At 47.1% G+C, this 24,300-nt stretch overlaps 3 non-coding genes across 3 annotated transcripts; all 3 read right to left on the bottom strand.

The window, feature by feature from the left end:
• Positions 1-15,670: 15,670 nt before the first annotated feature.
• On the bottom strand, positions 15,671-15,742 carry TRNAC-GCA (transfer RNA cysteine (anticodon GCA)). Its single transcript has one exon. It is a non-coding gene; the product is annotated as a tRNA-Cys (tRNA).
• Positions 15,743-19,384: 3,642 nt separating this feature from the next.
• Positions 19,385-19,456, bottom strand: TRNAC-GCA (transfer RNA cysteine (anticodon GCA)). The gene has a single exon. It is a non-coding gene; the product is annotated as a tRNA-Cys (tRNA).
• A 3,643-nt stretch (positions 19,457-23,099) lies between these two features.
• On the bottom strand, positions 23,100-23,171 carry TRNAC-GCA (transfer RNA cysteine (anticodon GCA)). Its single transcript has one exon. It is a non-coding gene; the product is annotated as a tRNA-Cys (tRNA).
• Between the last annotated feature and the right edge of the window lie 1,129 nt (positions 23,172-24,300).

Genomic DNA, 24,300 nt, shown 5'->3' with positions numbered 1-24,300 from the left:
ATTTCCCTGAGGATCTTTTGCCTGTTACCCATTCCTGGTTCAAGCCAGGGTATTTGATTAAAGGAGAGGCTGTCTAAGGTCAATGGAAACACAGAAGGCAATCATTGCCAGGATGCCAAGGAGCTTATGACACATCATGAGCTCAAAGAATGAGGTTCATAAAATGGGCAGGACCTAAGGGAACCTAAGCAGCCAGGTCTCAGCCAACCCTGGCTAGGGAGCTGTCACCATTGCCACCACAGTGGACACTGGCTGCAGCCACTGGCCCACTGTCATTGCAAGAGCTCTGCCACCTCCAGAATGAATTCCAAATCCACCTTACCTCTATGTGTAATTTGCTCTACATTCACAGTCTTATTTAGGGATATATAATTGGCCAAGTGTAAGGCATTACCAACTGTGCTGGTTAATTTTATGTGTCACCTTGACTAGGCTATGGTGCCCAGATGTTTGACCCAATACCAATTTAAATGTTGCTAAGAAGGTATTTTTTAGATGTGATTAACATTTAAATAAGTAGACTTTGAGTAAAGCAGATTACTACAAAATGTGGGTGGACCTCATCCAATCTATTGAAGGACTTAAGAGAAAGACCAATGTCCCCTGAGGAAGATGGAATTCTACCTCCAGACTGCCTTCAGACTGGAGCTGCAACATCAGCTCTTCCCTGGGTCTCCAGCCTGCTGGCCTGCCCTGTAGAAATCATACTTGGCAGCCCCTACAATTGTGTGAGCCAATTCCTTAAAATCTCTCTGTGTACACACACACACACACACACACACACACACACACACACACACACACACACACACACACACCCCACCCTATTGGTTCTATCTTCTTTGGAGAAAATAGATTGACTAGTATACCAACATTCAGGGGAAGACATATCTAGCATTGTTGTCTTTCTCAACCAGAGACAGGACCTTGTCTTCCACCAAGACTGATGCAATAGTCAATTCCCAAATTGAAATTAAGAGGGTTGAGATGATGGGCAAAGAAAAAAGAAGAATGTCCACCCCAGGACATATGAGCACTGACTCAGCCTTGAAGAAATTGGGTTTCTCCAGAGCTGCAGGTGACAGGGGAGGCTGAATAAAATGTGATTTAAAAAAAAAAAAAAAACCTGGAAGTAGAACGTTGCGCTCAGTGAGTGAAAAAGAATGTAGGCAGGGGGCACCTGGATTTGAATGAGGGACCTCTTGATCTGCAGTCAAATGCTCTACCACTGAGCTATTCCCCTTCCTAGTCACCTGAGTCTAATAAGCATTCTAAAACTGTATGACCACACCCTGGCTCATCACCATCTTGAAATGAATACTTGCTAGTGTACACCCCCTTCTAACCATACTCCCCATCACCTCTACACCCCTGACCACCACCTCTACTTATAAGCAGCATCCTCCTTTCCCTAGTTCCTGGCTGAGGCAGTGGCAATAAAAGCATTATTTGTAGCTAGAACATCCTTCAGGCTCACCATAGAAGAGCAGGACTCAAAGAACTGGCTGCTCAACAGACCCTTTGGAGGTTACAGAGGGGTGGGCAGGGCTGGGCAAAAGTAAAAGTTTTGGGGCCCACCCAGGAACTCTTAAGCCAGACTGAATGGGAAAGGGACTTAGGGATGATGATGTGTGCTTCTAACAAGCTCCCTGGATGATTCTGACTCACAGACAATTTGGAGCAATTGACTTAATTGGCGCCCTTCTATGGTATAGATCTGGAAAAAATGACGGTAATTAAAATCATGCCCAAACAAAACACACCTGATTAATGATCAAATCATAACTAGATGGATCCCTGTATCATCCAGCCACCAAAAAAGAAACACGCACACTCAAACAAACTGCCACAAAATAAATAGATAGATAGATAGATAGATGATAGATAGATAGATAGATAGATAGATAGATAGATAGATAGATAGATAGATAGATAGATAGATAGATAAAAGGGAAAAAAGTCATAACTAGAATCCACATTTATGGTTAAGGGCCTCTTTGCACTAAATACTCAGGCAGGAGGGTAAACTGCCTCCTCTGCGCTTCTTCCCCTGTTAGTCTCCATTTGCTGAATTCTTCCACAGAATTAGTAACCTGAAGAAAAGATCCAATCCACAGAAAAGCTATGAAGTGGGTATCAGAGAGCTCTATGGTCAACAGAGCATGACACGGCACAGAGTGACTGCAAACATGTGGTCAGTATGAAAGGAAGGGCCAACAGGTGACACATTGTCTTGACCTAGGGACAACTAGACGTGCAGTCAAATGCTCTACCGCTGAATCACACCCTCTTACCTGTTAGACTTTCCTGATTAACACATTTTACCGGCATTGCCACATCCAAGGATCCAATATGTACTGTCATTTCTCGTCCTTTCTAGAGAACTAGTGGGGACTGACAGACCTCATTCAGACAAACCTCTGTCTGGCTTTGAATGTACCCTGTCCTTCCCCATAGACCTATTACAGGACTTCTATAAATCTTCCTTGCCCAGAACCTTGCCCTGCAGCCTCCCCTTCCTCATAACTGTGTGGGACAACAATTTGGAGAGTCACTGTTTAGAGCTGGAACCTCCTCTCTCCTTTCTTCCTACTTCAGCTTTATCTTCTCTAGCCCCCTCCCTACACTCTCTCAGCCTCACTCTCACCCTCTGCACACTGGTGCACTTGGGGCTTTGTCCTGCATTTTTACTCTCTGCTCTTATTTCTCTTCTCATTTTCTAGTACTTGGCTTTGAAAGGGAGATGCTCTACCAGAGAGGTCATGGCCCCATGCTGGCCCTAGACAATCGGCTCAGCTGGAAGAGCTAGAACCAGGCACAAAGACTGGCTATTTGAGCATCCAAAGCTCAGGCATTCAGCCTCCCCTGAAATGGCACCAGGAATCTCTTCCTCTGTGGACCTTTCCCCTGAAAGTTACCACTTTGAGGCCAAATCACCACATAGTCACAAGGATGCAGAGAAAGGGCAATTATCCAGAAGGGTATAGCACATGGATCCAAAGAACTGTGGGGATCATGCCAGGGAGGCTGAAGCCCAAAATTCATTGTGATTTGCAAAGGATGGTCAGGCCAATAATTTTTCCTGGGGCAACAATTTTTTAAATTATTTTGATTAGCTAGGAAATATACTTCCAAAGTAAATAATGTAATTTCTTTGAATCTCTCTAATATGCCTCACAGGATTTAAGAATGCAGTATGTAAAATGTTAAAAGATTAACAAGTTAGGAAACACAAATAAGCATTAAGAAAATAAATTACCTATTATAATGCCACCAACTAAACAAATGTTGATACTTTGATGCCTGTTCATCCCAACTTACAGTTTGGAATCAAATTTCTTTCTAGAAGAAAAGTTAAGATAATCACTAGCCACTTGGTGGCTGCCTATCGGGCTTTCTCTCAAATTTTCCTCCTGTATTCACTTAGAAATATTTCTATTGCTTTCCTGAAAAAAAAAAAGAAAAAGAAAATAGGAGTTAAAAGAATTCAGTTTTATCAGGGCTTTCCTCTTGTTGATCTTCTGTTTCTACCACATATAACTCTTAAAACCACATTTGTTACCTCACAGATATGTACAACAAACATTTGCGGAATTTTCTTCAAGGAAGGATGAAGGAGTTTGTGACATGCCAGTATTCCTTCCAAGAAGAACTAGAAAAGTCAGTTAAACAATAAAACTTACACTTTAAAAGCACCAGGGAGTTGCAGAAGTAGTAAGGACTAGAAGGACTATAATCCCAGAGGGGAAAGAACCTCTTAGAAGCAAGTTGAGGGACTTCAGCCACATTTTACCTGGGGACATTTTCCAATCCTGGATGCAGGCTGACAATCCAGGTTAAATCCAAGTACAGGGCTACTGCTGAGGGACTGAGAAGCCAGCAGATCTTTTTGTGGTCTCTCAGGGTTAGAATGACAAAATTAGAGATTTGGAGGACATCAAATGCATGGCTTGTTTCCACCAGTTGACATCTGCAGAATTCTAAAATTAAGCAGAGTAAGAAGTTACAAAACTACACAAAACTGCTGGGGGGTGGGGGGAAGAAAGAGAATTTAGTGCAGTCTCATGGTACTGAGAAGATGAAAATCCATTGGTAGGGATGGGGGGGACACCAGGAGAGAGTGAAAGCTCTGAAGAAAGCAGTGAATTAACACTGATGATATGCAGCCCCCGTCTCCCTGGGCAACTTGCCAATTCTGGGCCCAGCTAGAGGCTGAGCTTCCAGGTTTGGTACCAGCACAGAGGAAAGCCAAAGGAGATTTGGGCAGTTGTGCAGTGCTGGAGTAAAAAAATGGAGACTTTGTAGTCTTTAAATACACATCTTGTTTCTCTTCTCCAGAAAATTACTGAAATTTAAATAAAAAGAAAGAAAAGCTGGCTAAAGTATTAAATTGACTGGTCTGTTACTTGAATTTCACAATTCAGGAGCAACCAATAAAAATATATAAGAAAAAGGAAAAGGAAAATTGCTAAGCTCCATGAAGCAAGAGGCTGGAAATATATGCCCAAACTCTTTCTCTCTAACAAAAAAAAAAAAAAAAAAAAAGAGAGAGACAGTGAATTTTCTTATATTTCAGGTATGAAAAGACAAAATCCTGCCAAGTCAGCAATTAAAAGTGTGGGAGACCCACACTTGAGAAATGGGACAAACCACAGGGAGAAGTATCACCAAAGTTGAATTTTTATTTTTCTTAGCAGGAAAGACTCTGCTCATTGCCTTATTGATTTAAAATAATTATCCCCCAACTCTACCTTTCTTTCAGAAAAATAGAGTGAAATGTAGTGTGGAAAATAACTTCATCTGAGGCCTTTATTTTTTTAATACACAATTTTTGACATTCAATAAAAAGTGCTAGGTATACCAGGAGTCAGAGCAACATGAACAAAAACCAAGAGAAAGAACAGACAATAGATCCAAGTTATATAAATATTAAATTATAGAATTAAAAAACTTTGATAGTACATTCAATAAAACAGAGTAAAATGCAGAAAATAGGGGGGTGGGGGGGAGTATGAAATATTTCACCAGTTATATTTTATAAGAAAAAATTAAAAGAATATTCTAAAACTGAAAACTACAATACTTAACATTAAAAACTTTTATGTGTTTTACCAGAAACTTGGGCACAGTGGATCACAGGATTAGTGAACAGGAAAACACATTAAAAGAAAAATATCTAAACTGGAGCACCAAAGGGAAAGAATGGACAAAAAGAAAAAAACATAAGAGACAAATGGGACACAATTAAAAGTTCAAACTCACATGTTACTGAAATTCTAAAAGGAGATAAGAATCAAAATTTGAAGGGATAATTGCTGAGCATTTCCAAAACTGATGAAAAACATCAACCCACTGATTTAAGAAACTCTGTTAGCTAAAAGGAGGATAAAAACAAAGGACACCATACCTAGATACATAAAATTGAATTTTAAAAAGACAGAGGGGAGTCCAAAAAGCAGCCTGGGGAAAAAAATTCAGATTTTACAGCTGACAGATGATTTATCAAAAGAAATGATAGGAACCAGATGACAATGGAATAGCATCTTTACTGTGCTGAAAGACTATAAGAGGCCACTAGAATTCTATACAATAGTAATTACTTTAAATATAAATTCATGTAAAACTCCAATGAATATACAAGATTGTCAGACTGAATGAGAAAACAAAACCAAACTATAGGCTGCTTACATGAAGTTTGCTTAAATATAGGAGCACAGAAAAATGGAAAGTAAAAGTATAAATAAAGATATACTATACAAACACTAACCAAAAAGGCTGGTGTAGCAATATTAATATAATGCAGAATAGACTTTAATTCAGTAAGCATTTCCACAGATAAAATGGATATTTTAAAGTAATAAAGAGGTCGATCCATCAGGAGAATATTATAATTCCAAATCTAAATGCAAACAAAACGTAATGTAAAAACATATAAATAAAAATGAACAGTAAGGAGAAACAGACAAATCCTTAATCATAGTGGGAGATTTTAACACGCCTTCCTCAAAACAAGCAAATAAAATGTCAGTAAGGATGTGGAGAATCTAAATAATACAACCAACAAACATGACCTAATTTGTATATAGTAAACAGTGCACCAAACATCGACAAACTTCATATTTTTAAGTTCACGTGAAACATTTATCAAAATTGACTATATTTGGTGACGCGAAGTAAATCTCAATGAATTTGAGAGGACTGAAATTGGAGAGTATTCTCTGACCGTACGCTAGCTGAATTAGGGTAAATTACAAAGACACCAAAAAAGATAACTAGGAAATTCCCAACTTCTTGGAAATTGAAAAATACACTTTCAAATAATCTATAAGCAAAAGAAGAAATCAAAATGAAATTAGAAAATATCTTAAACCAAACGATAATAAAGATATAACAAAAAATGAAATTCATGTGGTGCTGGCAAAGTAATGTTTGGTGAAACTTATGCCGTTAAATGGAGATATAAGAAAAGAAGAAAGGCTAAATACAGTTAGCTAAGCTTACAAGTCTGGGGGGTGGCGGGGGGGGGGAAGAACAGCAATTTAAACTTCAAGTAAAATGAAGGAAATAATAAACATCAGAGGAGAAATCAATGAAATAAAAACCAACCATAAATAGAGAAAATCAACAAAGCCAAAAGTTGATGTATTGAAGAGATTAATAAAACTGATAAACTCTAGCAACATTAATCAAGAGAAAAAAAGAGTGTGAGAGAGACCCTAAAATTACCAATATCAGGAATGAAAAAAGGAAAATCACTACAGAGACAACATACCTTAAAAATGATAATGAGAGGATATCATGATCAACTTTACTCAAAAGAAAGTTGTCAATTTAGATAAATTAACAAATTATTTTAAAAACACATCTTAAACAGGAGAAGAAATACAAAATGTGATTAGTCTAACATATTTATTAAAAACCTAACAACAACAATAACACAAGAAGAACAAAAACAGGGTCAGGTGATTTCATTGATAAATTCTTCCAAATACTTAAGAAAATCAACACGAAGTTTATACAAATTCAGAGAGTTAAAAAAGGAGAATATTTACCAATCATTTTATAAGCCAGCGTAACCTTGCTACCAAATTCTGATTGGACATTACAAAACAAACTACAAATGAATCCCTTTCATGAAACTAGAAGTAAACACCATTCAGTAAAATATCAAAAGAATAATACAGCACAATTAAGTTTTATTCCAAGAATGCAGGACAGCTTTAACATTTGAATTCATCACGTTAACAGGAAAAATGAAGAAAAAGCATGTAATTATCTTAATAGATGCGAAGAAAAAACTGGATAACATTTGACATTCATTCACTGTAAATCTTTTTTGCAAACTAGGAATAGAAATGAACTTCTTCATAAAGAGTGTCAACACCCCAGTAAACATCTTAATGGTGAAATATTGAACACTTTCCCCCTAAGATCACGAATGAGATAAGAATGCTTGCTATCACTCCTCTGTTCAAAACTGCTAGCCATCACAAGGCTAAATAAACACATAAATAAAAATTGGAAAGGAAGAAATGAAACAGTTATTAACAAACTGTTAATCAACAAAATGATTATGGAAGTAGACTACTCAAAAGAATTTATGGATAAACTGCTAGAATTAACAAATGAATTAGGTCACTGGCTACAAAATTAGTATGCAAAACTGAGTTGTATTTCCACATACTAGCAACAAATAGGAAATAAATTAAAATATATAGCATGTACAATATCATTAAAAAAGTCAAATGTCTAATTATGAATGTTTTATAACTTTTTTAAAGTTATAAAACTCCTCTACACTGAATGCAATATTGAGAGAATTTAAAGATGATATAAATAGATGAAGGGCTATATCATGGTCATGATTCTGAAAACTCAAGATTGTAAAAGTGTCAACTCTTCCCAAACCAATCTATAGATTCACATAATCTCAATAAAAGTCTACTGAGATTTTAATTTTTTTTGATAAAATAGTCACACTGATTTTAAAATTTATACAGAAGTGCCAAAAGCTGGAGACAGCCAAGGCTGAGGAGGATTTACAATACAATTCTCAAAAATTTATAAGAGCTAAAACTATAAAACTCTTACAAAGAAACACAGTTGTAAATCTTTGTGATCTTAGATTAGAAAATTGTCCCTTAACTATGACACCAAAAGGACAAGCAACAAAAGAAAAAGTAGACAAGTTAAAAACTTTTGTGCATCCAGGGACACTCTCAAGAAAGTTAAAAAAAAAACCCACGGAATGAGAAAAAAATTGCAAAGTATATATCTTATGGGGGTCTAGTATCCAGGATATATAAAGAAATTTAGCAACTTGACCATTAAAAACCAAACAACCCAATTGAAAATGGGTAAGGAACTCAAATAGACATTTCTCTAAGGAGGATATACAAACAGCCAATAAAGACATGAAAAAATGCTGAACATCAAATTAGTTATTAAGAAAATGCAAACCAAAACCGCAAAGAGACACCACTGCACACCCACCAGGATGGCTGTAATAATTTCTTACGGAAAATAACAAGTGTTGGCAAGGATGTAGACAAAATGGAACCCTCATACATTGCTGATGGGAACAAAAAGTGGTACAGTCACTTTGGAAAACAGTCTGGCATTTCCTCAAAATCCTAAACATGGATATGACTCAGCAATTTCACTTGTAAATATATACCAAGAGAACTGAAAACATATGCTAATACAAACACTTGTACAAGAATGTTTATAGGAGCATTATTCATAATAATCTCCAAGTGGAAAAGAACCCATATGTCCAACGACAAATAAATGGACCAAGAAAATATGGCATACCCAGATAGTGGAATATTATTCAGCCCCATGAAGGAATGTGGTGCTGATTTGTGCAACAACATGATGAACCTCAAAACCATTATGCTAAGTGAAAGAAACCTGTCACAAAAGGTCACGTTTTGTATGATTCCCTTTATATAAAATGTCTAGAATAGGGGAGCCTATAGAGACGGAAAGTAGCATAGTGGTTCCCAGAGGATAGGAGAGAATTGGGTGGTATGGGATATCTTTTTGGGGTGATGGAACTGTTCTAGAATTAGATAGTGGGATTGGTTGCATAACATTATGTATATACTAAAAATCGCTGATGTGTACACTTTAGAATGGTTAAAACTGTGAACTTTATATTATCTGAATTTTATCTCCATAAAAAACTTATCATAAATGTATAGAAAAGACAGGGTGTTATTTTGATCAAAGACAGACAAACCAAAGGAACAGAATATATAGTCCAAAAAACATATAAAACATATATTGTCACCTGATTTGTGCAAAAGGTGACACTAACAGTCAGTGGGGGGGAAAGAATGGTCTTTTTAATAAATAGCTCTGGGTCAACTGGATACTCGAATGAAAATAACTTAATCTTGACCCTATTTCAGACCATACATAAAAATGAGTTCCAGATGGTTTTACAGATCTAAAAGTGAAAGACAAAGTAATAATCTTTTCAGAATAAACCATCTTCATGACTTTGAGCCTCAGACCTAGGCAAACATTTCTTATATGAGACACAAAAAGTACTAAACATAAAGGGAAAAATGACAAATGGGTAACACTAAAATTAATAATTTCTGTGCTTGACCAGAATGATATGGAGCCACTAGATGATGGTAGTATAACCTTTAAAAATCACTCTTAAAAACTGCCAGTATCTACTAAAGCTTAATATGTGGAAACCTGTGACCCAGGAAACCCTCCCCACAAAATGCATTCATATGTTTACCAAAAGAAACATACAAAATGTCTGTAGCTGCACTATTTGTAATAGCCATAAACTAGAAAATACACAAATGCTCATGAAGTATAGTCACAGAATGGAGTATTAAACAGGAGTGAGAATGGACAAACTACAGCTATATACAACAACAAAGCTGAAAGGCAAAGGATCAAATCAACCAAGACTATTTCAAAGAAGAAAAACAAAGCTGACAACTTATACCATCCAATAAGCCATAAGAAAGCTACAGAAATTAAGACGGTGTGATATTGGCACAAGAATAGACATATAATCCAATGAAACCAAATAAAGAATCCCAAAACAGATCCACACTTATTTTAATACATATTTATATAAATTTAAAATTGTGGTATATTCATACAAGGAAATACAAAGCAGCAATAGAAAAGAAATGAACTACAGCTACACAAAAAATACGGATAAACTACTCAGACACAGGTTGAATAAAAGTATCAGACACAAAATATTCCTCAGTAGTAAGAATGGGATAAGAAAATTGTGATATAGTCATATAATGAAATAAGATATAACAATAAAAATGAACAAGCCACAGCTGTACATGACCACATGATGAATCTTACAAAGATCATGTTGAGCAAAAGAAGAAAGACACAATAGGATACATAAAGTACGATCCCATTTACATCAAGTTTTAAAACCAGCATACCTAAACAACAGTGTTAGAGATTCTTTACACAGATGGAGAAACTATAATAAGAGCAAGTAAATTATTTACACACAAATCAGGATAGAGGCAAGAAGGCAAGAAGGAAAGACGTTGTGATAAGGAAGGGGGCACCAAGGAATCCTGGGGCAGGGGTGACAACATTCTATTTTTCACCTATGCAGCAGATACACGGGTCTTTAATGTGTAAGTATGTATTAAACTGTGCATATATGAACAGATTCTATATGTATATCTCCCAATTAAAAATCCATTGATTGGTAATTTTATACTGCTGATGGAAGTATGCATCCATGTGTCTTTTCTGGAGAGAAATTTGACAATATAGAGGCTTAAAATATGCATATGCAGAAATTCCATCTCTAGGAATTTATGCTCAAAGTAAAACTAGCTGACAAACAAACATGCATCTTAAATAAGGCCCTTTGCAGTGTTGTCTGTGAGAGTAGAAAGGAAAAACTGCATGGGTGTCCTACATGGATTGGCCAAATAAATAGTAGCAGCTACACAGAGGAATACCGCATAGCAACACAAGAAAGGAGTCCTGAAAGATTTTTGTACTGGTGTGAAAAAGTAATCAAGAATTTTTCAATGTTAAAACATCATAAAACAGGAAGGACAGTTTCATTTTCGTAAGAAACCGTGGGAAGGAGTGTGGGGATGAACTGACCTGCTTACCCTCTTGTTCCTTCTTGCAGGAAGATTCAGCACTAGGGGACCTCGGAGGTGAAAGGAAACTGCTTTCTGATACCATGTTTGGTGAGCCAACATAAGTATAGGTAGGCAGCAACTGAAATTCAATTGGGGAACTTTGGATCATCAATCAAATGCTTTGCTCAAAAACAACTGCTGCTTGTTTTTGGCATGTTTCAATTCTGAGCTTTAATACAGGGAGTTGAGTTATTACCTACGGCCTGCCACCACCCCGGCAGTACTGTGACACTACAGTGTGTGACCTTTCTACCCTGACCACGGCTTCATTCCAACCTTCTCCACCTTTCTCACGTTCTCCCTCATCTGCCCACCTGGTGACTGTCTATGCCTACAGCCAGGTCCCCACCTTCCCTAGGTCATGGGCTGAAGGCACTAGCTTGAACATCACTGACGTTTACCACCAAGTGTTTAGAATTACACAGGGCTGTAAGTTCGGAAATAATTTTCCGGACATTTAGAATCATTGGATATTAGGCTGGATATTAGGAGGAGATTCTTCCCCAACCAAAATGAAAGTTCCTATATTCCTTCATAGACCTACTAAGTGAGAATTTCTGGAGGTACACAGTATTTTTTTAAAAGGTACATTAGAGTAGTCACAGTATGTGAACTCTGAGTCAGAATGTCCCTACATAATGTAAACTTTAAAGAAAAGCATCTAATTAAAAAATCATCCAACACACAGGGATTAAAACAAGACCAAAACTTGTGCCAGATAATGAGTCAACCAAGAAAACTAACAAGGCCTGGAAAGGGTGATGATGACGGTGCCTAGAAATCAGACTAAAAGCAGAAAATGAAAGCCTTCTAGATTAGGAAATACAATAGACAACCAGCAGGAGGGACTCAATTTGAACCAGAGACCGCCTCATCTGCAGTCAAAACCTTTGCCGCTGAGCAATACAACGTCTTTGCTGGTTGACAATCCTCCTTAGAATGTATGAAGTCTATTGCAACACACAAAATGATTTCACATGCTACTGTAAAATTTATTCATCTCCACATAGTCTATAAAAATTAGTGTCCACCCAAAACCAGACAAGAGACCACTGACAAGGACATCAGTTGCCCCAAAGCCCCACATTTCAGTAATAGCCCATTTCCACACTTCTAGCAACAACATGAACAGCTCCATATGCTGATATGAGGAGAGGATAGGAGTGAAATGTAAGAATCACACGTATATTAGAGAACTATGTAAAAAAAAACATTATGGAAAACAGATAAAGCCAAATATCGAAATACTGAAAGTGAAAATATACTAACATAATCGAGGGTCAGCAGGGCAGGTACCAGTCAGGTGATCTCAGCAGGGCTTGAGCGGGTGGCTCTGCTTCAAGCCGTGGGTCCATCTGTGCTGGCTTTCTCTATGTATGGGGGGGGCCGGGTCTGCCCCACAGATGTGAACGCCGGGGTCCAGGCCGGAGGAGGAGCAGCTGGCAGGGCACACTTTTCTCACGGCGATGGCAGAAATGCCAAAGGGAAGCCCCACTCTGCAAGCAGCTTTCAAGTCTGTGCTCCTGGCCCATGGGCTGGTACCTCACAGGTGAAAGCAAGTCACAGGTCTTAGCCCTATGTCAAGGGCAGGGATGCCCGCCCTCCGCTAACGGGACGACCTGAAAAGTCTCGTGGGAAAGGTCTCAGGTACAGGGATAAATGAAGTATGGGTGGGGGCCAAACCTGCCATCTCCCAGGGTCTGTGATCCTGCTCAGAGTTATTTCCATCTCTCCCACAGGCAAAATACATTCACCGCTGCCCCCAAGCCGCCCAAAGCCTCATTCAATCAGACAAAGTGCAGGGTCTTGGGATCCACATTAATGCAGGGGAGGATTCTCCTTATCCAGAGACCTAGGAGCTCCAAAGACAAGATTCCTGCTCGTCCCACCACCCGGATCCGATCGTGCAGCAGAGGCTGGCTCGTTGCAATAGACATTTACATTCAAAGACTGGGCAAGGTGGGAAGCATGCGCAGTCACAGACACTGGCTGACAGAAATCCAAATGCTAAGTACAAGTGGCCACGTCCTTTGTTCCCTGTGGTGACAGCCGCAGGAGGCCCCTTCTAGATGGCCATTTCGGTGTCTGCCAGCCTGGGCTCAATAATGTTGTGCCATTAACAAACCACCACCAAGCTCCGAGTTCCCCAATAACAAGCATCCCCCAGGAGTAGAAATGATCCTTGATCAAGCCCTGGTTCTGCTCCTGACTGTGGCTCCCGGTCCCTGGTTCGACGGGACCCTTGGCTCCACCCTCCTTGATGTCTTCCTGTTCCATCGTCCCACTTTGCACTCTCTGCAGAGCCCATTGCAAAAGCCGAGCGTGTCCTTTCAGGTGGCTGAGCGGTCCCCTCGGCTTGCTTCCCTCCCCTAGCGTGTTAGAGGCCCAGAGGTCTCTTTACTGGAACAGTCCGTCGCAGTCTCTTTGCTCCAGGATGTTAATGCTGTCGCCAATACAGTGCTGCAGAGAAATCTGGGGGATTCCTATGTATTGTATTTTCCAAAGCCCGAGCCTGCCATTCTTTTGACACAGGCTCTCCTGTCAGCACAGCTGCAAGTACCTGGGCACATCCCATTTCTCTGGGACCACGTCTCTCATCGGCCTAAGAACACTTTGATCCAACCGAGAGGACCTACGTGCCAGCACCTTCCATCTTCAGGTGCTCTTCATAAAGCACATTCCTGCCACACAGGTGACTTGTTCTGTCCCCCCATGCCACATCTATCCAGAACCTTCTGCCTTTTGCCTCCCTCCTAAACCGATGCAGTCGTGGCGTCGCCTTTGTCCTGGAGGGAACGGTCTCATTGCCCCAGCTATGCAATCTCTCGGCTACCTGTAACGCCCCTCTATTCTGTTTACGAACCAGCCCGTTCTTTTCTGGAGTCCTGTCGTTCTCGTAGTACCTTTCCAAAAGCAGCCTGTAAAGAACGGCTCATGTGCTCGACGTCTGACCTAGAAATGTCCTCCCCCAGGTCGACCACTTGAAGCGGACTTTCCGCCTTCAGCTTCTCTTCGGCCACCCTCGTGCATCCCCGTCACAATAGTTTCTTCAGCCTTTTCCCGGATGGCTGTACCGGCTCGCCCGACCACGGCTGCTTCCTCGTGCCGCCACGCCGTGTGGTTGAGGCATTTGTTTCATCAGGGCTCCCCATGGAGATATCGGTTTCAGTAAGTGGCAATATTACTCCTAGTAACAAGCCACCCCCCCAAACCAGTGACACAACCCTGAGCATTTGTTCTCGTGCCCGTGGCACTGTGTGTTGAACGTGAATCAGCTGAGATCGGCGGGGCCCGGCTGGATGGGTCGGCTTCAAGCTGCGGGCCCCGCTGGCCTTGGCACCTGGGACGAATTGGGCTCAGGGTCGGGCCACGCGTGTTCACTCTGGGGCCCGGGGTGAAAGGGCAGAGCTCTCAGGGTGCTCATCTCATAGCAGTGGCGGAAGTGCCTGAAGGCCCACCCGACCTCGCCAGCCGATCCGAAGCTCCCGCTTGCATCACATCGGCTGACGTCGCGTTGGTCAGGGCAAGTCACAACGTTTGCCGGTTATCCACCTGTTGGCTGTCACCTCCAGTTCCCCCTTCCTTCCGCACCTGCCCTGCGATGATGGAGCACGTTCTCCTGCTGTGGCTCCTTTCAGGGAGCACAGGGCTCCCGTTTCCAGTAGAGGGCGCTGGAGAGCTCACCCGGGGGAAAGGGGGCTCCTCGCCCTCCTCCACACCCCTGCTGTTTCTGCTCTTCCTCCCCACCCCTGGCTACGGTGTTGGTCAGTGGTGCCCTCACGTGGTGGTGCTCTGCCCCTGGCACACACCCACGGAATGAAGACCCTCGGCGACCTGGCAGACCCAACCAGGCCCGTGACCGCCCCCTGCCGACCAGCCTCAGCCCGCCTCCCTCCCGCAGCTCCAGACCTGCCGTTGCTGAGTGACTCGTCCGGGCAGCTTGCTTTCGCTTTCTGCTCACCTGACGGCTGTGACCAGGGGCGGTGGGGGAGACCAGTGGGTGGGCCGCACCCACGCCTTCCCTCTGAGGCTGGCACCGTTGCTCCGGGGAGGGTCTCTCCTTGGAAACTGGTGTTTGCTTGGGTCCCTCACTCCTAGGGCATCCTTCTGACCTCCCTTGGAAGCCTTGTGTGTACTCTCCTTCCATGGCATACTGATCCTTTCTACTAAACCTCCTGTGTTCAAAGTACTGTGTGGTTTCTGTCTCCCGACTGGTCCCGACTGATTGATCCGTGAGGCCGAGCCCAGAGCAAAGTGGGTTCGGGGCCCTCTCGCCTCTGGGGGGAGACCGAGAAGTCAGCGCAGAACAAGCAAGCATGGACACAGAGAGAGGTGAAGGATTGGGGCTGCAGAGTCAACCTACCCTTCCCTCCACACGCCTCAGGAGATGCCTGAAAAGTACCACGGTCCGGACACCACTGATGAGGAAGATATTTCCAGTCACAGCATGCGACGTCAAGAAATCCACTGTGCGTTTGGCAATAAAGGAATGTGCCAGCAGGGGGCACCCGGATTTGAACCGGGGACCTCTTGATCTGCAGTCAAATGCTCTACCCCTGAGCTATACCCCCTGGCCTGGTTGGGGATTGTCCTGACCATATGTCTCCTGGGTTGGCACGCCCTAGCATTTATAGACTTCCAGACGTGCTATTCATTCCCAGTCAGCCTATAAACACTGGCGACAACACCACAAACTGACTAGAGGCCACTCTTCGGGCTGTGACGACCCCCTTCCATTCCCCGGAGGCCCCTCGCTTGCTTGCCCAAGGCACTTTTCCACTCTCTGGACACAACCTAAGCTCCGCAATAAACTCGAGTCTCCCCCCCTCCCCTCACTCGGTACCTGATGCCGTGCTGTGAGCGTGGGTGGGTGGGTGGGGGATAGAAGAATCACGGCTGTATGAGTCGGGGAGTTCCACAATAATGCTTCACAACAAATCACCCCCAAGTTCAACGGCGTGCCCCGATAAGCGTTCCTTCTCATGCTCACGGGTCAGCAGCGTGGGTGCCAGTCAGCTGATCTCAGCAGGGCTTGAGCGGGTGGCTCTGCTTCAAGCCGTGGGTCCACCTGTGCTGGCTTTCTCTATGTATGGGGGGGGGGCCGGGTCTGCCCCACAGATGTGAACGCCGGGGTCCAGGCCGGAGGAGGAGCAGCTGGCAGGGCACACTTTTCTCACGGCGATGGCAGAAATGCCAAAGGGAAGCCCCACTCTGCAAGCAGCTTTCAAGTCTGTGCTCCTGGCCCATGGGCTGGTACCTCACAGGTGAAAGCAAGTCACAGGTCTTAGCCCTATGTCAAGGGCAGGGATGCCCGCCCCACCGCTAACGGGACGACCTGAAAAGTCTCGTGGGAAAGGGCTCAGGTACAGGGATAAATGAAGTATGGTGGGGGGGGGCAAACCTGCCATCTCCCAGGGTCTGTGATCCTGCTCAGAGTTATTTCCATCTCTCCCACAGGCAAAATACATTCACCGCTGCCCCCAAGCCGCCCAAAGCCTCATTCAATCAGACAAAGTGCAGGGTCTTGGGATCCACATTAATCCAGGGGAGGATTCTCCTTATCCAGAGACCTAGGAGCTCCAAAGACAAGATTCCTGCTCGTCCCACCACCCGGATCCGATCGTGCAGCAGAGGCTGGCTCGTTGCAATAGACATTTACATTCAAAGACTGGGCAAGGTGGGAAGCATGCGCAGTCACAGACACTGGCTGACAGAAATCCAAATGCTAAGTACAAGTGGCCATGTCCTTTGTTCCCTGTGGTGACAGCCGCAGGAGGCCCCTTCTAGATGGCCATTTCGGTGTCTGCCAGCCTGGGCTCAATAATGTTGTGCCATTAACAAACCACCACCAAGCTCCGAGTTCCCCAATAACAAGCATCCCCCAGGAGTAGAAATGATCCTTGATCAAGCCCTGGTTCTGCTCCTGACTGTGGCTCCCGGTCCCTGGTTCGACGGGACCCTTGGCTCCACCCTCCTTGATGTCTTCCTGTTCCATCGTCCCACTTTGCACTCTCTGCAGAGCCCATTGCAAAAGCCGAGCGTGTCCTTTCAGGTGGCTGAGCGGTCCCCTCGGCTTGCTTCCCTCCCCTAGCGTGTTAGAGGCCCGGAGGTCTCTTTACTGGAACAGTCCGTCGCAGTCTCTTTGCTCCAGGATGTTAATGCTGTCGCCAATACAGTGCTGCAGAGAAATCTGGGGGATTCCTATGTATTGTATTTTCCAAAGCCCGAGCCTGCCACATTCTTTGGACACAGGCTCTCCTGTCAGCACAGCTGCAAGTACCTGGGCACATCCCATTTCTCTGGGACCACGTCTCTCATCGGCCTAAGAACACTTTGATCCAACCGAGAGGACCTACGTGCCAGCACCTTCCATCTTCAGGTGCTCTTCATAAAGCACATTCCTGCCACACAGGTGACTTGTTCTGTCCCCCCATGCCACATCTATCCGGAACCTTCTGCCTTTTGCCTCCCTCCTAAACCGATGCAGTCGTGGCGTCGCCTTTGTCCTGGAGGGAACGGTCTCATTGCCCCAGCTATGCAATCTCTCGGCTACCTGTAACGCCCCTCTATTCTGTTTACGAACCAGCCCGTTCTTTTCTGGAGTCCTGTCGTTCTCGTAGTACCTTTCCAAAAGCAGCCTGTAAAGAACGGCTCATGTGCTCGACGTCTGACCTAGAAATGTCCTCCCCCAGGTCGACCACTTGAAGCGGACTTTCCGCCTTCAGCTTCTCTTCGGCCACCCTCGTGCATCCCCGTCACAATAGTTTCTTCAGCCTTTTCCCGGATGGCTTTCCCGGCTCGCCCGACCACGGCCGCTTCCTCGTGCCGCCACGCCGTGTGGTTGAGGCATTTGTTTCGTCAGGGCTCCCCATGGAGATATCGGTTTCGGTAAGTGGCAATATTACTCCTAGTAACAAGCCACCCCCCCAAACCAGTGACACAACCCTGAGCATTTGTTCTCGTGCCCGTGGCACTGTGTGTTGAACGTGAATCAGCTGAGATCGGCGGGGCCCAGCTGGATGGGTCGGCTTCAAGCTGCGGGCCCCGCTGGCCTTGGCACCTGGGACGAATTGGGCTCAGGGTCGGGCCACGCGTGTTCACTCTGGGGCCCGGGGTGAAAGGGCAGAGCTCTCAGGGTGCTCATCTCATAGCAATGGCGGAAGTGCCTGAAGGCCCACCCGACCTCGCCAGCCGATCCGAAGCTCCCGCTTGCATCACATCCGCTGACGTCGCGTTGGTCAGGGCAAGTCACAACGTTTGCCGGTTATCCACCTGTTGGCTGTCACCTCCAGTTCCCCCTTCCTTCCGCACCTGCCGTGCGATGACGGAGCACGTTCTCCTGCTGTGGCTCCTTTCAGGGAGCACAGGGCTCCCGTTTCCAGTAGAGGGCGCTGGAGAGCTCACCCGGGGGAAAGGGGGCTCCTCGCCCTCCTCCACACCCCTGCTGTTTCTGCTCTTCCTCCCCACCCCTGGCTACGGTGTTGGTCAGTGGTGCCCTCACGTGGTGGTGCTCTGCCCCTGGCACACACCCACGGAATGAAGACCCTCGGCGACCTGGCAGACCCAACCAGGCCCGTGACCGCCCCCTGCCGACCAGCCTCAGCCCGCCTCCCTCCCGCAGCTCCAGACCTGCCGTTGCTGAGTGACTCGTCCGGGCAGCTTGCTTTCTGCTCACCTGACGGCTGTGACCAGGGGCGGTGGGGGAGACCAGTGGGTGGGCCGCACCCACGCCTTCCCTCTGAGGCTGGCACCGTTGCTCCGGGGAGGGTCTCTCCTTGGAAACTGGTGTTTGCTTGGGTCCCTCACTCCTAGGGCATCCTTCTGACCTCCCTTGGAAGCCTTGTGTGTACTCTCCTTCCATGGCATACTGATCCTTTCTACTAAACCTCCTGTGTTCAAAGTACTGTGTGGTTTCTGTCTCCCGACTGGTCCCGACTGATTGATCCGTGAGGCCGAGCCCAGAGCAAAGTGGGTTCGGGGCCCTCTCGCCTCTGGGGGGAGACCGAGAAGTCAGCGCAGAACAAGCAAGCATGGACACAGAGAGAGGTGAAGGATTGGGGCTGCAGAGTCAACCTACCCTTCCCTCCACACGCCTCAGGAGATGCCTGAAAAGTACCACGGTCCGGACACCACTGATGAGGAAGATATTTCCAGTCACAGCATGCGACGTCAAGAAATCCACTGTGCGTTTGGCAATAAAGGAATGTGCCAGCAGGGGGCACCCGGATTTGAACCGTGGACCTCTTGATCTGCAGTCAAATGCTCTACCCCTGAGCTATACCCCCTGGCCTGGTTGGGGATTGTCCTGACCATATGTCTCCTGGGTTGGCACGCCCTAGCATTTATAGACTTCCAGACGTGCTATTCATTCCCAGTCAGCCTATAAACACTGGCGACAACACCACAAACTGACTAGAGGCCACTCTTCGGGCTGTGACGACCCCCTTCCATTCCCCGGAGGCCCCTCGCTTGCTTGCCCAAGGCACTTTTCCACTCTCTGGACACAACCTAAGCTCCGCAATAAACTCGAGTCTCCCCCCCTCCCCTCACTCGGTACCTGATGCCGTGCTGTGAGCGTGGGTGGGTGGGTGGGGGATAGAAGAATCACGGCTGTATGAGTCGGGGAGTTCCACAATAATGCTTCACAACAAATCACCCCCAAGTTCAACGGCGTGCCCCGATAAGCGTTCCTTCTCATGCTCACGGGTCAGCAGCGTGGGTGCCAGTCAGCTGATCTCAGCAGGGCTTGAGCGGGTGGCTCTGCTTCAAGCCGTGGGTCCACCTGTGCTGGCTTTCTCTATGTATGGGGGGGGGGGCCGGGTCTGCCCCACAGATGTGAACGCCGGGGTCCAGGCCGGAGGAGGAGCAGCTGGCAGGGCACACTTTTCTCACGGCGATGGCAGAAATGCCAAAGGGAAGCCCCACTCTGCAAGCAGCTTTCAAGTCTGTGCTCCTGGCCCATGGGCTGGTACCTCACAGGTGAAAGCAAGTCACAGGTCTTAGCCCTATGTCAAGGGCAGGGATGCCCGCCCCACCGCTAACGGGACGACCTGAAAAGTCTCGTGGGAAAGGGCTCAGGTACAGGGATAAATGAAGTATGGTGGGGGGGGGCAAACCTGCCATCTCCCAGGGTCTCTGATCCTGCTCAGAGTTATTTCCATCTCTCCCACAGGCAAAATACATTCACCGCTGCCCCCAAGCCGCCCAAAGCCTCATTCAATCAGACAAAGTGCAGGGTCTTGGGATCCACATTAATCCAGGGGAGGATTCTCCTTATCCAGAGACCTAGGAGCTCCAAAGACAAGATTCCTGCTCGTCCCACCACCCGGATCCGATCGTGCAGCAGAGGCTGGCTCGTTGCAATAGACATTTACATTCAAAGACTGGGCAAGGTGGGAAGCATGCGCAGTCACAGATACTGGCTGACAGAAATCCAAATGCTAAGTACAAGTGGCCATGTCCTTTGTTCCCTGTGGTGACAGCCGCAGGAGGCCCCTTCTAGATGGCCATTTCGGTGTCTGCCAGCCTGGGCTCAATAATGTTGTGCCATTAACAAACCACCACCAAGCTCCGAGTTCCCCAATAACAAGCATCCCCCAGGAGTAGAAATGATCCTTGATCAAGCCCTGGTTCTGCTCCTGACTGTGGCTCCCGGTCCCTGGTTCGACGGGACCCTTGGCTCCACCCTCCTTGATGTCTTCCTGCTCCATCGTCCCACTTCGCACTCTCTGCAGAGCCCATTGCAAAAGCCGAGCGTGTCCTTTCAGGTGGCTGAGCGGTCCCCTCGGCTTGCTTCCCTCCCCTAGCGTGTTAGAGGCCCAGAGGTCTCTTTACTGGAACAGTCCGTCGCAGTCTCTTTGCTCCAGGATGTTAATGCTGTCGCCAATACAGTGCTGCAGAGAAATCTGGGGGATTCCTATGTATTGTATTTTCCAAAGCCCGAGCCTGCCACATTCTTTTGACACAGGCTCTCCTGTCAGCACAGCTGCAAGTACCTGGGCACATCCCATTTCTCTGGGACCACGTCTCTCATCGGCCTAAGAACACTTTGATCCAACCGAGAGGACCTACGTGCCAGCACCTTCCATCTTCAGGTGCTCTTCATAAAGCACATTCCTGCCACACAGGTGACTTGTTCTGTCCCCCCATGCCACATCTATCCGGAACCTTCTGCCTTTTGCCTCCCTCCTAAACCGATGCAGTCGTGGCGTCGCCTTTGTCCTGGAGGGAACGGTCTCATTGCCCCAGCTATGCAATCTCTCGGCTACCTGTAACGCCCCTCTATTCTGTTTACGAACCAGCCCGTTCTTTTCTGGAGTCCTGTCGTTCTCGTAGTACCTTTCCAAAAGCAGCCTGTAAAGAACGGCTCATGTGCTCGACGTCTGACCTAGAAATGTCCTCCCCCAGGTCGACCACTTCAAGCGGACTTTCCGCCTTCAGCTTCTCTTCGGCCACCCTCGTGCATCCCCGTCACAATAGTTTCTTCAGCCTTTTCCCGGATGGCTTTCCCGGCTCGCCCGACCACGGCTGCTTCCTCGTGCCGCCACGCCGTGTGGTTGAGGCATTTGTTTCGTCAGGGCTCCCCATGGAGATATCGGTTTCGGTAAGTGGCAATATTACTCCTAGTAACAAGCCACCCCCCCAAACCAGTGACACAACCCTGAGCATTTGTTCTCGTGCCCGTGGCACTGTGTGTTGAACGTGAATCAGCTGAGATCGGCGGGGCCCGGCTGGATGGGTCGGCTTCAAGCTGCGGGCCCCGCTGGCCTTGGCACCTGGGACGAATTGGGCTCAGGGTCGGGCCACGCGTGTTCACTCTGGGGCCCGGGGTGAAAGGGCAGAGCTCTCAGGGTGCTCATCTCATAGCAGTGGCGGAAGTGCCTGAAGGCCCACCCGACCTCGCCAGCCGATCCGAAGCTCCCGCTTGCATCACATCCGCTGACGTCGCGTTGGTCAGGGCAAGTCACAACGTTTGCCGGTTATCCACCTGTTGGCTGTCACCTCCAGTTCCCCCTTCCTTCCGCACCTGCCGTGCGATGACGGAGCACGTTCTCCTGCTGTGGCTCCTTTCAGGGAGCACAGGGCTCCCGTTTCCAGTAGAGGGCGCTGGAGAGCTCACCCGGGGGAAAGGGGGCTCCTCGCCCTCCTCCACACCCCTGCTGTTTCTGCTCTTCCTCCCCACCCCTGGCTACGGTGTTGGTCAGTGGTGCCCTCACGTGGTGGTGCTCTGCCCCTGGCACACACCCACGGAATGAAGACCCTCGGCGACCTGGCAGACCCAACCAGGCCCGTGACCGCCCCCTGCCGACCAGCCTCAGCCCGCCTCCCTCCCGCAGCTCCCGACCTGCCGTTGCTGAGTGACTCGTCCGGGCAGCTTGCTTTCTGCTCACCTGACGGCTGTGACCAGGGGCGGTGGGGGAGACCAGTGGGTGGGCCGCACCCACGCCTTCCCTCTGAGGCTGGCACCGTTGCTCCGGGGAGGGTCTCTCCTTGGAAACTGGTGTTTGCTTGGGTCCCTCACTCCTAGGGCATCCTTCTGACCTCCCTTGGAAGCCTTGTGTGTACTCTCCTTCCATGGCATACTGATCCTTTCTACTAAACCTCCTGTGTTCAAAGTACTGTGTGGTTTCTGTCTCCCGACTGGTCCCGACTGATTGATCCGTGAGGCCGAGCCCAGAGCAAAGTGGGTTCGGGGCCCTCTCGCCTCTGGGGGGAGACCGAGAAGTCAGCGCAGAACAAGCAAGCATGGACACAGAGAGAGGTGAAGGATTGGGGCTGCAGAGTCAACCTACCCTTCCCTCCACACGCCTCAGGAGATGCCTGAAAAGTACCACGGTCCGGACACCACTGATGAGGAAGATATTTCCAGTCACAGCATGCGACGTCAAGAAATCCACTGTGCGTTTGGCAATAAAGGAATGTGCCAGCAGGGGGCACCCGGATTTGAACCGGGGACCTCTTGATCTGCAGTCAAATGCTCTACCCCTGAGCTATAACCCCTGGCCTGGTTGGGGATTGTCCTGACCATATGTCTCCTGGGTTGGCACGCCCTAGCATTTATAGACTTCCAGACGTGCTATTCATTCCCAGTCAGCCTATAAACACTGGCGACAACACCACAAACTGACTAGAGGCCACTCTTCGGGCTGTGACGACCCCCTTCCATTCCCCGGAGGCCCCTCGCTTGCTTGCCCAAGGCACTTTTCCACTCTCTGGACACAACCTAAGCTCCGCAATAAACTCGAGTCTCCCCCCCTCCCCTCACTCGGTACCTGATGCCGTGCTGTGAGCGTGGGTGGGTGGGTGGGGGACAGAAGAATCACGGCTGTATGAGTCGGGGAGTTCCACAATAATGCTTCACAACAAATCACCCCCAAGTTCAACGGCGTGCCCCGATAAGCGTTCCTTCTCATGCTCACGGGTCAGCAGCGTGGGTGCCAGTCAGCTGATCTCAGCAGGGCTTGAGCGGGTGGCTCTGCTTCAAGCCGTGGGTCCACCTGTGCTGGCTTTCTCTATGTATGGGGGGGGGGCCGGGTCTGCCCCACAGATGTGAACGCCGGGGTCCAGGCCGGAGGAGGAGCAGCTGGCAGGGCACACTTTTCTCACGGCGATGGCAGAAATGCCAAAGGGAAGCCCCACTCTGCAAGCAGCTTTCAAGTCTGTGCTCCTGGCCCATGGGCTGGTACCTCACAGGTGAAAGCAAGTCACAGGTCTTAGCCCTATGTCAAGGGCAGGGATGCCCGCCCCACCGCTAACGGGACGACCTGAAAAGTCTCGTGGGAAAGGGCTCAGGTACAGGGATAAATGAAGTATGGTGGGGGGCGGCAAACCTGCCATCTCCCAGGGTCTCTGATCCTGCTCAGAGTTATTTCCATCTCTCCCACAGGCAAAATACATTCACCGCTGCCCCCAAGCCGCCCAAAGCCTCATTCAATCAGACAAAGTGCAGGGTCTTGGGATCCACATTAATCCAGGGGAGGATTCTCCTTATCCAGAGACCTAGGAGCTCCAAAGACAAGATTCCTGCTCGTCCCACCACCCGGATCCGATCGTGCAGCAGAGGCTGGCTCGTTGCAATAGACATTTACATTCAAAGACTGGGCAAGGTGGGAAGCATGCGCAGTCACAG

Source organism: Cynocephalus volans, chromosome 6 (assembly GCF_027409185.1).
Source record: "Cynocephalus volans isolate mCynVol1 chromosome 6, mCynVol1.pri, whole genome shotgun sequence".
Taxonomy (NCBI): domain Eukaryota; kingdom Metazoa; phylum Chordata; class Mammalia; order Dermoptera; family Cynocephalidae; genus Cynocephalus; species Cynocephalus volans.
Note: the sequence above shows the minus strand (reverse complement) of the source record. Positions and strands in the feature narration are given on the sequence as shown.